Genomic DNA, 13,826 nt, shown 5'->3' with positions numbered 1-13,826 from the left:
TCTAATCTTATCTAACGCCCTGAGATGCCCCTGGAGCAGCAGAGTATAGGATCAATTCTCATTTATTTCAGTGGAAGGCTGCAGAGGGCATTCAGCGTGTGAAAGCAGACATGCAGCAAGCATTTACTGCGTTTCCTTTCGCCAATGTTCATAATCAAGACTTTTGTTTTCCTGCAGCTTGACGGCTTTGAAGAATTAATGGACATGTTCGAAGTCATATCCGTCTGTATTTTCTTACAGCAGAATAACAGGGCGGTTGAACAATAATGATGGACAGCGTTTCTAGCTATAACCAGAACCCCCTCAAGTGTGCTTTATCAACCTCAACACTATAGGCTATTCCAGGAAGTTCTCTCTCTCTCTCTCTCTCTCTCTCTCTCTCTCTCTCTCTCTCTCTCTCTCTCACTCTCATACACACGAGTGGGGTGAGGAGGAAGGAATGATGGTTGGACCACACACACCGTGGCACCCCACACCTCCACTTTTAGGCGGAGGGTTTATTTATACGGGGCCCTAGCACGTATCCTCCCATTCAAAAGGGAATAATTACATCTGACAACAATTTCGCTAATGTTTTGACTCTCGGCTCCTCCCGTGTCGAAGATCGCCCAACATACTGTAACGGAATGCCTGCAAAATGCTGTCGGAAAATGAGAAATGTTTTATCGCGGGCGATAGCACTTGTTGGCATCCTGCACACTACACCCACATGTATCCCTTTACCTCCTGTTTATAGAGGAATAATAATTGTAATATTCTGTGCAATATATAATATTTCTGCATTACATTAATTGCTGTGTTGCCTTTGTGTGAAACCAGAAAGCCACAAAGCATATATATTTAACTCTAAAGAGTGTACAAATGGAACCAGCTGGACTTGTTTGTACGGGTTCATTTGGTTCCATTTGTACACTCTTGTGTAATGAACCCCCCATGTAGACAATAATGAGGCCAATGTCAGGGAATGACAATCTACACCACACGTGCGTGCGTGCGTGCGTAGACGTAGACTCTCACACACACACACACACACACACACACACACACACACACACACACACACACACACACACACACACACACACACACACACACACACACACACACACACACAGTCCCCTAAATGCCCAATCCTAACCATGACCTCGACCTGACAGGGTCTCAAACATTGTTAACCATGAAAACAACATTTTTCTCAAGTTACTACAGGGGTGTACTTATTGGATAATCTGGCCATTATATAGTATATACCTGGTACATACGTATGTACACACGCATCAAGGTTCAAGGAGGTTCAAGGAGCTTTATTGTCACCCAGGTCCTGGCCATGGCAGAATAAATAAAAATATAAATTCAATACATAAAAATACACCTAAACACAACATAAAACTAAAAACTGTGCAATAACAACAACAGTAAGACAAGCATGCACGCACGCATGCAAGATTTTTAAGACCACAATCCTGGTAAATTTCCGCACACACTCTCGACGGACATGTTCTTGGCACGGACCACACGCCGGACCCTTAAATCTACTGCTTGGCACATTCCTAGCGCTGCATGCCGCGGGTCAAAAGGCCACTCATTCCTTACAGCCGGGAAACAGAGCGGCTATTTTGGAGGTGCTCAGTGTACCTTACTTAAGGGTGTGAACCTATGAGCCCACACAGATTGAAGGGGACCACTGTGTTTTATGCCACTTACACACACAGCACAGACCACTACAGAACATTCACGTCATAAAACGCAACCACTTTCAACCTGGTGTCCGTATTCAATACTGCACTGTAGAAGTACTCTGTTACAGGTAAAAGTCCGGAATTAAAAATTTACTTGAATAAAAGTACAAAAGTATTGGTATCAAAATGTACTTAAAGTACCAAAAGCAGAAAGTACTCATTATGCAGAACGTCCCATTTCACAAGTTTTCAAATGTGTACAATGAAAATAAAAATGTATAAAAATCTTTTGAAAATAGCAGATCTACAAGCTCACAATGCGTCGCATCGCGGCACATTGTGAGCTTGTTGATCGGCTATTTTCAAATGGCCTAAATGTATATACTGTAGGGCTGAAGTGGTTAATGTATGTTTTGTAATAATAATCTAAATCTACAAAGTAACTATAGTAACTAAAGTTTTCAAATAATTGTAGTGGAGTGAAAGTACAATATTTGCCTCTGAGATGTAGTGGAGTAGAAGTAAAAGTACAGAAAATAGGAAATACTCCAGTAAAGTAAAAAATACCTCAAAATTGTACTTAAGTACTGCAGTACTTGAGTACATGTACTTAGTTACTTTACACCACTGGGTAGAGAGGCCGCGTCTGGTAATTAGAATCGGCACCGGCCTGCCCAGGCAACCCAGCATACGTGTCAAATGTCCCTGATCAAGATGTTAATAATACTGTATATGGATGGGGCGCTTGAAAGAAACTAAAATCGAAATAAATATAGTGGAAGAAACTATAGAACGGGTGATGAAGCAGACAACATAATGAAACATGTTGTGTGTATCACACGTTCAGTTAATTGCATTATAATTGCGATTGGAAGTGGCACATTGGCAGTGGCAGTGAAATTGAAATTGACCTACGTATTAGCCAAATCCTTCAAACACATTCCCTCTTGAAATGCACTTTCTGTTTTTAATCACACACACCTCATGCCTGTCTTATTTACTTTTCCAGAAGGACCCCATGGCATTTGAGATGGGCCCCGTAACCCCGTTTCTTGACCACCCCCCGTAAAGCCCTGTATTTGCCCCCCCATCAGACAAATGCCCTTGGCTGAGGAACAGATTGCAGCTGAGAGTCCCTGCATCAAGATTCAAGATTCAATCACATGATGTCAGGTGTAAGAAAGTGGGTGAAATCCCCTGCAAGATCCTCAACATTTTCAGTTTCAAGAAAGAAAGAGTAGAGAATGAAAGACACCTGTAAAACAGGTCATATTATTATGTCAACTATAAAGCGAGCAATGTCAGTATATAGTATACTGTACATAAGGTGCATGGTTGAGACTTGTGCAAATGCAGAAATAGTCCCTTGTGTGTAAAATACTCCATTGACACGCTGTGAGCTTGTAGATTATTTTCAATATTTTAAAATGTTTTTCAAAAGAATACAAAAATGCCTGATAAGATTAGGGATAAGGGATAAGGGCACCGTGCAAGATAGGGCCCATAAACTCTTGTGCAGGTGAGACATCACTTAGTAGCAGATATCAAACATGTCAGTGTGTACCTAAGTGACAGTACACAAATATATAAATCTATAGCCTATATATCCTGGACCTCCCCTCCCCCAACTCCTAAAATTCTAATTTCCCACCCAGTGATTCATTGCAGTTGGGAGACATGTCAAAGAGAAGGTGGTCTACAGTCACATAAGAGGACCCAGGTTGGCAAGTCAATGTCTAGACTCGCCTTTAGTCTGAGACCTGAGTTTCGCATTGTGTCACGGAGCGAACATATATCTACAAGCTACAAATCTACGAGCTCTCAACGCTCGTACATTGGCTTTTTTCGGTGCGCGGCGACGCCATGCACATTATGTATAAATCAGGCTTTGGATGAAGTTGTGGTAACTAAGGCGTAGAAGTGACCTATGACTACGTATTAACAGCTCTTCTTATGTCAGAACCGGGCGGTGTGTGTGTGCGTGTGTGTATGTGTGTGTGTGTGTGTGTGTGTGTGTGTGTGTGTGTGTGTGTGTGTGTGTGTGTGTGTGTGTGTGTGTGTGTGTGTGTGTGAGGCATATTTTGCATAAATCCAGGAGAGCTTTTCGCTGGCTGTAAATACCCAGGGTGCATGCGGCGTAGATCACGGGGGCCACATACCTCTGCGGTGAGCTGTCAGATACCTTGTTGACTGCTTGTTGCCGACGCATCTATAATGGTAAATGGACTGCATTTAATATAGAGCAGGGGTCTTCAACGTTTTTCAGGCCAAGTACCCCCTAGCTGAGAGAGAGATGAAGCAGGGACCCCCTCTATGTACAAAACATTTTTTTCTTGGTCTGCTCTTTTTCCCATCTACACCTACCAGCACCTACAACACCTACCAGCTCACAATGCCTCGCTGAGCGAGGCATTGTGAGCTATTTTTGGCTCAAGTTCTCCTCAGAAAAGGGATGCTAGGGTTCAAGTGGTTTAGGTAAAAAAAAAAAGATTTGGCAGCCCGCCTGTAGTAACTCTGAGGACCCCCTAGGGGTCTCGGACCCCCTGTTGAAGACCCCTGATATAGAGCTTTTCTCCAAAGCGCTTTACAATGTATTTCACATTCACACACACATTCACACACCGATGGAAGAGGAAACCATGCAAGGAACCAGCCTGCTCATAGGGAGCAGTTAAGGGTTCACAGTGTCTTGCTCAAGGACACGTCGACACGTAGCCAGGAGGGGATCGAACTTGATTTCAAGACGACCGCTCTACCTCCTGAGCCACTGCCGCCCCCATTCATTTGTGAAAAAAAAAGAAAGGTAATAATAATTTTTAAAAGCGCAGTGAATTTCAGATACGTTTAGAGGGGGTGTATTTATAAGTGGCGAGCATGCGTTGCCTGGCGTGCCTCGCATGCCTTGGCTGTTACCAGAACTGTCCCCCATAAAGGCCAACAGCATTCCTTAAAGCCCTCGATATACTAAGATGCAGAAGATCTCTGACACCTTTCCCACCTTTCCCACCGACCGTCATGGAATATAATCTGTCCTCGCATATTGTCCTCGGAAATCCATTGTCCTGTTCAAAACAGGCACAACGGTGCCAGGGTTGCGATAATGAGTTTTTATTGGAAACTGACCAAGTTGTTGGCATTTGATGTGATTTCCATCTTGCTGAATTTGAGTATAGCCTACTGTATGCCAGGTCACAAGGCCATCGCCTTAATCTTTAGCATGTAAAGAAAACATCCCTTTTTCTCACATTTTACCACTTCTGTTTATGTTTTTTTATATTGTGCAGATGATCTGTATTGATGTGTACAACAGATCACCATAATCAAGTACAAATAGGAAGGTCAGAGAGAGCAGTCTTCTTCTACAAATCTACAAATGTCCGTCTGTCTGTCTCCCGCGTAACTCAAAACCGTCTGACAAATCAACTTTAAACTTGGCGTGCGTACTACCCAAGGAAGTCGATGTGAAGAGTGGGAAGGCGGTCGGATCGGCCCTACCGTAAACCACGCAATGCTTTATCAACCAACAGTAGTATTTAAAAGATACTACTGTTGGTATCGTTTTCTGTCTGTTTTCAAGACCTCTAAAGATATTGCAGTAGTTGATTCTATTGAAGATAAATGCAGGGGCTAAGTTTTTCCAAATCCTACTGAGGCCTAAAATGTCCTAAATGTTTTATTCAATTGACCAGAAGCAGGGATAAAAAACCTATCCCCAGTGATAAAAATGAATGGCCAGAGGGGTATATCAAAAACAGAGGCATGGATTCCCCCACCCCCCCCAATAACCCCCCCAGCAAATCCAACCCTGCACTCAAGGATATCAAACAGATTTGGCTGCAGCCTGTCGCGTGCAAAGTTTCCATTCCTCCATCCTACTGCTTCAAATAAAACTGACATCTAACATGCTTATTCTTAGCCTCCAAACATCCACTACAATATCTGTCTAATGCTGCAACAAAAGCCTGGAGGCTTAACCCTTCCAAACCACTTCTGAAGCGACCAGAACACAGAGCGGAATGGCACAGAGCTGGCATGGTCTCACGACAGCGGGGCTTAACTCTCGCTTAACGCTTCCTTCTTATATGCAGCGACCAAAATTAACATTTCCAAGAAACTGTAAAACACTCTTGTCACTGTACTGCTCACAATCCTGGGTGTTAATTTAACTTAGCAGTGACCCTCGTGGGTCCATCTTTGCACTCTTTGTTACAGTGTGGTGTTAAATCATGTCTGTCACGTACTGGACTCAAACCTTCCCAACCATCTACAGTACTCAGTGGTTTAAAATAATGTTGTGCCCAAGCCCCAAGGGACTGAATGGGTATCTCAATGCACACCTGTATTCTTAGCGCCAATAGCGCATTTGCAAGCTCACAATGTGTCACTCACAATGCGACACACGCTTTAAGCTTGTAGATCTGCTACCTTAGAAATTAATGAAAATTTGTGGGAAAACCGTCTCATGAATCATGAGACGGTTGAGCCATATGTGACAGATGTTTGCATTTAAATACAGTATCTGTGCTATACGCAAAGCAGAAACGTATACGCTGGATTCAATTAGCCTTTTCGAAAATTCCTCTGCACACCACCACAGCTAGCAAACTCCGACAAAGCAGAACCATGAAGTGCAGCCCAAAACATACTTGACATTTTTACCAAGCAGGGTGAGCTGAATCGAGACCACATAGAAAAAATTTATTCCTTCTATGTCCAAAACTGTTACATTTCAGGAAATGAAAAAAAAAGGCTCTCTGTTCCAATGGATCCAATGTAGATATTAGTCAAAAGCACAGTACTTTTCATTCCTTAAATATGTATAAAACCTACCGTCAGACGTACTGACTTTCAAGATGGCATCCTGATTTTTTTTGGGGGGGAATAACAGATCAACAAGCTCACAACGTGACGAGATGTGTTGTGAGTGAGCTGTTAGATCTTAGCTTGTAGATTCGAACTTGCAGATGTGCAATTGTGGATCGGCTATTTCCACTACTTTTATGTGACACTGTCATATGACAAAGTTTGCCATTCATTCATAACAAAACAAAACAAAAACAAACATAATATGGAGATACAAGGTTTCTGCCCGACAGTGACGATATAGTCCAGATGAGAAGGAAACAACGTACAGTAGATGAGTACAGTACATCTCTCCTAAATGCCCTCTGTGAGACCTGTCCCTGTGGCCAACATTTATTTAGCTAGTGTGCTGTGCGGCCAGGGAGGAAGCGGTCTCACATTAAAAGGCCCGGGGGAAGACACCGCTGCCAAGAGAGAGAGAGCGAGCGAGAAAGAGAGAGAAAAAACCTTCCTCATCTCTTCCTGTGTTCCTCATCCAAAGGAGGCCAAGGGGATCTATTAGGGCCCATCGCAGGAAGAGGCGATGGCAGAGGAAGGGAATGAGAAAGACGGAGATGTAGTGGGGAGAAAGTAAGTCCCTGGGGAGCAACAACAATGGGTCACAATAGACCTATTTACCTAAATTAGCAATTCATTATTCGGAAAATGAAATGATTATCATCTTTTTTTTTTTTTTGGATGAGCTTGTTCTGTAAATAGGCTGTGATAACTGGTTCACTGGTTGATTAGCAGTGTTGCCAGATTTTGCAAGAGAAATAAGCAACCAGGTCTATGAAAACAAGCCCAAAAGAAGCGACTAGGCTACGCCTATTTTTAAAAAAAATGTTTTTTTTATATTTTTGAAACATTTTAACAACACAAATCTTGAATGGGGGTCCCTGGCACAAAATATTTTCAGATGGGGGGGGGGGTCTGCGGACAAATACATATTAGTCTGGGGATCCTTGCCATAAAAATGTTTGAGAACCACTGGTTTAAACAACATTTAGGAAACAAGCCCAAATAAGCAACTACACTTTGGAAACAAAAATGCAACCCACGACTACAGTACCAATATTTACAAGCAACTTGACCGAAGAAACAAGCCCAAATTAAGTCGCTTATAATGAGCACACCTGACAACACTGGCTGATTAGCTGAGGCTATTATATACCGGCTGCCTGTGTTTGCACAGGGGGGGGGGGGAGAGGAGAAAAGCTCAGTGTGAGGAGCTAACAGTTCTCTCCCGGCAGGAATTTGCTCTATAAAACAGGCTGGTAGTTGTCCAGCAGCGGTCCAGGCGAAGTGGGAAACACCGGCGTGCATTCACACTTTCACCAGCCTGAAAGCATAGGAAAGGGAAATGCCTCTGAAATCGTTCTCGAAAATGCCGGGGAGCCAAATGGACACTGCAGGCTAAATGCATCAAGTGTGCAGTATAGGTTAAATGGGAAATAAAATGGTATAAATGGTACTGTAAATGTACCATTTAAATTAGGCCTAATAGTGCGGCTTCCTCCATATCAATTTACAATGTAGGCCTTACATTCACCCATTCACACACACCTTCACACACCGACGGCAGAGGAAACCATGCACGGTTTCCACATGCAATTCAGGGGTGTGTGTAGGCCTACCGTACTCAGTGCAGATATTTTACCTAAGTAAAAGTAACAATACCACAATACAAAAATACTCTGTCACAAGTAAAAGGCCCGTGTTCAAAATGTTACTTGAGTAAAAGCACAAAAGTACTAATGTTTGAAAATAGCAGATCTACAAAGCCACGCTTTGTAAGCTTGTAGATCGGCTATTTTCAAATAGCCTACAGTATGAATAAAATAGGCCTAATTAATGTATGTTTTATAATATAGTAATTCATATCTGCAAAGTAACTAGTAACTAAGGTTTTCAAATAGTTGTAGTGGAGTAAAGGTACAATATTTGCCTCTGAGATGTAGTGGAGTAGAAGTAAAAGTATTGCACATTGGTAATACTTTAGTATTAAAAAAATTAAAAGTACAGTACTTAAGTTCATGCACTTAGCGCTATTTTCCACCACTGACCGTACTGTCTGCGTGCATGTACTCAAAGGACCCCAATGGAAACAAGCCATAGGCTTTCTTGGGTTTAAAATCCTCTTGGCAGACCTTGTATTGAATTGTACTTTCCTGTGCTTTTTTTTTGCAAACTGCTAATGAAGTATTCAATCAATGTGCTTGCGTATAGCATTTTGTTTATCTGTAGTATAAACTGTGGCAGCTGCTAGCTACATTAACCCTTTAAGACCGGGAACGCATCTGTGTCATTTTAAGATTTCTTTGGCTATATAAAAATGGCAGATATACAAGCTCGTATCTGCTATTTTTTTTAAAGAAAAATCGTGAAAATGTGTGCAAATCTTTAGTTTGAATATATTTATACCTTTTTAAAGCGAAAGTTTTTAATTGAAATCTTTGCTTCTGGGGATTTTACAGTTGTCTTTTTTCCAAAAGTTTTTTTATTTTTTTTAACTTATGTTGCTATATTATCAATGGTTTTCAAGCTGTTTTCATGTCAAGGACCCCCAAAATAATATGTATTTGTCCGCGGACCCAATCCCATCTAAAAATATTTTGTTAAAGGGACCCCCAGAAGCAAAGATTTGAGTTAAACATGTATATAAAAGATTTGCACACATTTTCACGATTTTTCTAAAAATAGCCAAATAAATCTTAAAATGACACACATGCATTCCCTTCCCGGCCTTACAGGGTTAACGCACAGGATGACAACATTTTTATGTAGAACGTAGAGGTATTTGCCAGACCAGGCCCTGGGGTCAGGAAATGAGATATGATATGAAGAAATAAAATGTGCGGCCATTTGTCATCATGGTGTTTTCCCCACTTTTAAATGTTCTTTTCCGTTTTGGACAAGAGGAGAAGCGGAGGGAAGTGGAGGCCTCTTGTTAAAGCTAAGGCACCTGGTAGTAAACACATTATGTAAACTACATTACCCATCGTCATCTGGACTGCAGTTTGCCATGAGTGCTAATCACATTGCTTCTGGCTCAACCTGATACCCTAGCCTAGGCCATGGGCCTTCAACAGGGGGTCCGGTACACCTAGGGGTCCTCAGAGTTACTACAGGGGGAATGAAGAAGTTTAATCTGCAACACAATATATGTAGTGGTGGTCTTTCTCTCATCTATGGAGTCCTTGGCCTGAAAGATATTGAACCGCTGCCCTAGACAATCATGTTCATAAAGAACATTTTAAATAAATTACAGACACTATAAAATGTGTGGTTGACATATGCTGCTCTCTGATACATGCTAATGCAGAGTTTCCCAAACTTTTCCATGGCAAGGACCCCCACATGTACTTCAAAGAGCTATATGTTGTGCACATGGTCACTGGTGCAAGACAAAATACAAAACAATCCACACACAGCTGTAGCTCCGAAAACATGTTCACTGTGCAATAACCAAGTACACAACATTTCGGCCATACAACCTGGCCTTCATCAGGTGACCCGACAAAGACTCCCTGGCGGCCCCCCTAGGGACCCTGGCCCTCACTTTGAAAAACCTGCGCCCCTATAAAATGTGTTTAACATGCTGCTCTCCTACAAGCTATAATGCACTCCGAAAGCCAACATGAACCGATGCTCTTAACCCATCCGCAGCTACGAAGCGAGATGGGTAGCATGGGGGATTATACGTCCATATGGTGATGCTTAGCACAGAGACATCACCTCCAGTCTAACCGGAGAACAGAGCCATGGGGTAATTGCAAACAGCCCGGTTTCTTGGCAACTCACATCTTACACCGAGCAATGGAAGCAGACTAACAGAGGAGTAGGAAACGTCTACCCCTCCGACATCTCGCTACTGTACACCGTCTTGAATTTCAGGGGATTTTGCATGATACAGAATCACGATGACAGTAATCAGAGGCTAATCAGGATCATAGTATAGCTATGGATGTTGAATCCAACATGTTTAGCAGAGGAGAACAGTGGTGGGCTAGCTTAAACAATGGTAAGCCTTTGTAGCAGAGCAAGGATTCTAGTTTTTTTTTTGTCAGCCTGTCCGCCCCTCATTACAGTGCTAATGATAGACCAGGTAACTCTAGCTTCCAAAAACCCCATCTCACTCTCGCCACTCCCCTAGCTGTCCTCTCTGAAATCCTCTCCCTCAATCTGTCTTTTGGGTTCTTCTCTCCTTCCATTACTTTGAGCCCTCCCTTCTCTCTCTTAATCTCATCATCTCCTCTCTTACAGCATGTCCTCCCTCTGCAAGACCCTGTCCTTCCGTCTTAAATCCCTCTCTCCTCCCCTCCTCTCTTCGAATCCACCGCAGTCAGAGCAGCTCCTTGGCTTTGTCCAAACTGACCACAGCCTGCTGGAAGTCCACAATGATCTCCTCCACCTCAATAGCTACAACAAGATGTCCAGGGTGCAAAATCCACCTCGAAAACCGAATTGCACTATTCCAATGATCCTGGATGGTGAAGTTAAAACAACTGACTCTGGAGATGTGCAACATTCAATATGGATGAAAAATGCTGACCTATATGGCCGTGAAATGTGGATCATGACGAATGAAACAAGATTGTGGATACGAGCAGTCGAAATGAGTTTTCCCTGGAGTATGGAAGCTCAGCAATCCGTGAGAGAGTCGGAGTTGAGCTGCTGCTCCTCTGCTCCTCAGCATGCTTGGCAAGACGTAGCCGGTTGAGTGTCTAAATGGAAGTACCGGAATTTGGCGGAAGTACCGCCCAAGGAAATGACGTTGACGCTTTACAAATCTGTTTACATTCTCCGTGAATGAAACGAGTGGTATGACTGGTTGAAAAAGATCGTTTCCGGGGGAAATACGTACGACATAAGTCCCGCCCTTAAAGACACGCTCTGCATTAGGTCGTGACCAGGCTTTTCACACCAAAGTAAGACTGGGAACGAGGCTAGCGTATAAGGGTCCAGTCGAGGTGGTTTGGGCATCTAGTGAGGATGCCTGCTGGTCGTCTCCTCCCCAGGGAGGTTTTCCATGCAGGCACGCCCACCTGGGAGGAGGCCACGGGGCAGATCAAGGACCAGGTGAGGGGCTGGGAGTGGGTGGGTTGGGGTTGCTGAGTTTATATGTCCATGCTGGCCTGGGACGGCAACGCCTCGGGATCCACCTTTTTAGAGCTGGCTAACGTGGCCAGGGAAAGCTGGAACTGCTACCTCTGTGACCCAACCACGGATAAGCAGACGAAGATGGATCGCTGGATGGATGGAGGGATGGGTGGCTGGATAAAGTCTGGAATGTTAATGATGCAATGTCAGCGTGTAAGTGTGTGAGTAGCCTATGTGTTCAGTGCATGTGTGTTTGGTCACACGCCAGTTATGCACCCTGGCAAACACTGTCAAACACCAAACAGAACAACAGTTATCAGCTATTTTATGCTACTTTTACGTGACACGCTTGTACAACGAAGTAAGGTATTTACGGGGGGGGGGACATAAAAAGTTGAAATATGGAGATACAAGGTTACTTCCCGACTGCAAAAATATGCAGTCCATTGACTGCACGACTGTACAAACCACTGCACCCTGATGAGTGCAACATGACACTTACTGTACATGAACTCACAACCTTTTTATTTTTTCCTGCATTTTTATGCTTCGCTAGTCCATACCCACATTTCCACCCATTGTCCATCCGGGCTATGGAACAGCGACCGCAACTACAAATCCCATAGCCCGTGTCTAAAATGCTTTAAAACAGCTTAAATTTGGGGTAAAGTGAAGAATCAGCTGCCTCACTCGCTGCATATGCCAATGGTCAATGCCCATGTGCACGTTCAGATCTACTGGTCAACCGAATGAGAACAAAACATGGATGAGGACAGACTGACAGAGGTTTGTTCATTTAACAGTAGGACAGTAGGGTTTCTGAGATATGAAAGTGTACAGTGGAGGGGCAGGAAGTGCAGAGAGGGGAGAGTCGTCTGAGACAAGACTGGGAGTCGGATTTGAACTTAGTTGGGTCTTCCTGGCTCAGAAGGAACACACGGTCTGTGCACCTGCCACCCCGACTGTCACCTTGTTAACCTCCTCTGATTTATCTGATGCTCAAACAACCTGCTCTCCATAAATTCTTGACCTCCTGCTCTGACCTCACCCTCCTGACCCTCCAGAATGACTCTCTCATCATCTTCACCTCCCTCCGGGACCTCTCGTCCATGCACACCTTCCTAATGGGACCCCCCACACCTTTCTAACCAATATAATTCTACCCGGCTACCACCGGATTGTTGAACAATTAAGGCCTGAACTACGCTTGCCGCCGGACTAGCCTGCCACACTGGAATACTTTTTCTTACATGATGCGGATTTACTGTGTGGTTTTTACCTTTCAATGTGGACAAACTGGCCTAGTAAACTGCACCTTAAGAAGATTGAACACTGGTGGCACGTTTATGCACACACCTGCATATGAGGCTAATATCCTGAAGAACATGTACCCCTGCATATGATGCTAATGCTGTGTCAAGGGTTCTTGAGGGGGTTCCAGGGGGTCCCCAGCTAAAGTAGTTATATATGCTATATAATATAGCATCACAATCATTTTAACAACTTTCACCTTTTATACTTTGACTATTCAAAAATAGCAGATCTACAAGCTCATAGCGTGGCACACAGTACTTGTAGATCTGCAATTTTTTCAAAAATCTTAACACAAATCTTTGCTTCTGGGGCTCCCTGGCACAACATATTTTCAGATGGGGGCCCCCGGCCAAATATTTATCAATTTGGGGGTCCTTGACATGGAAAAGTTTGAGAACCACTGACGTACAGTACCTGTTACTCCACATACTATCTGTATATGTATAACCCTAACCCTACACACTATTTAGTTTTTGACCTATTTCTATCCCGTTTTTCTTTTCTCCCCTGCTCTTACTCTGCCTCTATATCCTCTCACGGAAACTACCAAATGATGGAGTGCACAAAGTAAAAGCCTTTCACCCACTTTAGTGTGTAAAATGTATGGAAAAACATGAAGTCATGCCATCAGAACATGGGCTGTAAGACAACCCATTGAACTTTGACCTGACACCCAGCAGCACTCTCAAACACACACACAGTAATTCTTTTGACGTGCACGCTTGCTTGCTTGCTTGCAGACTCTGGCGTCTCCACAGACAGGAGTAGGACGGTGGTATGACATTAATGTGCGAGGTGGGAGAAACCGGAGTGGGATAATTATGACAACAGACACGCTCTCTCTCTCTGCACACAACGCTGGCAGATAGAAATAGACTTTGGGAATCT

The sequence above is a fragment of the Gymnoscopelus braueri genome (assembly GCF_963280865.1).
Source record: "Gymnoscopelus braueri genome assembly, chromosome: 17".
NCBI lineage: Eukaryota > Metazoa > Chordata > Actinopteri > Myctophiformes > Myctophidae > Gymnoscopelus > Gymnoscopelus braueri.
This window is presented reverse-complemented; position numbering follows the sequence as displayed.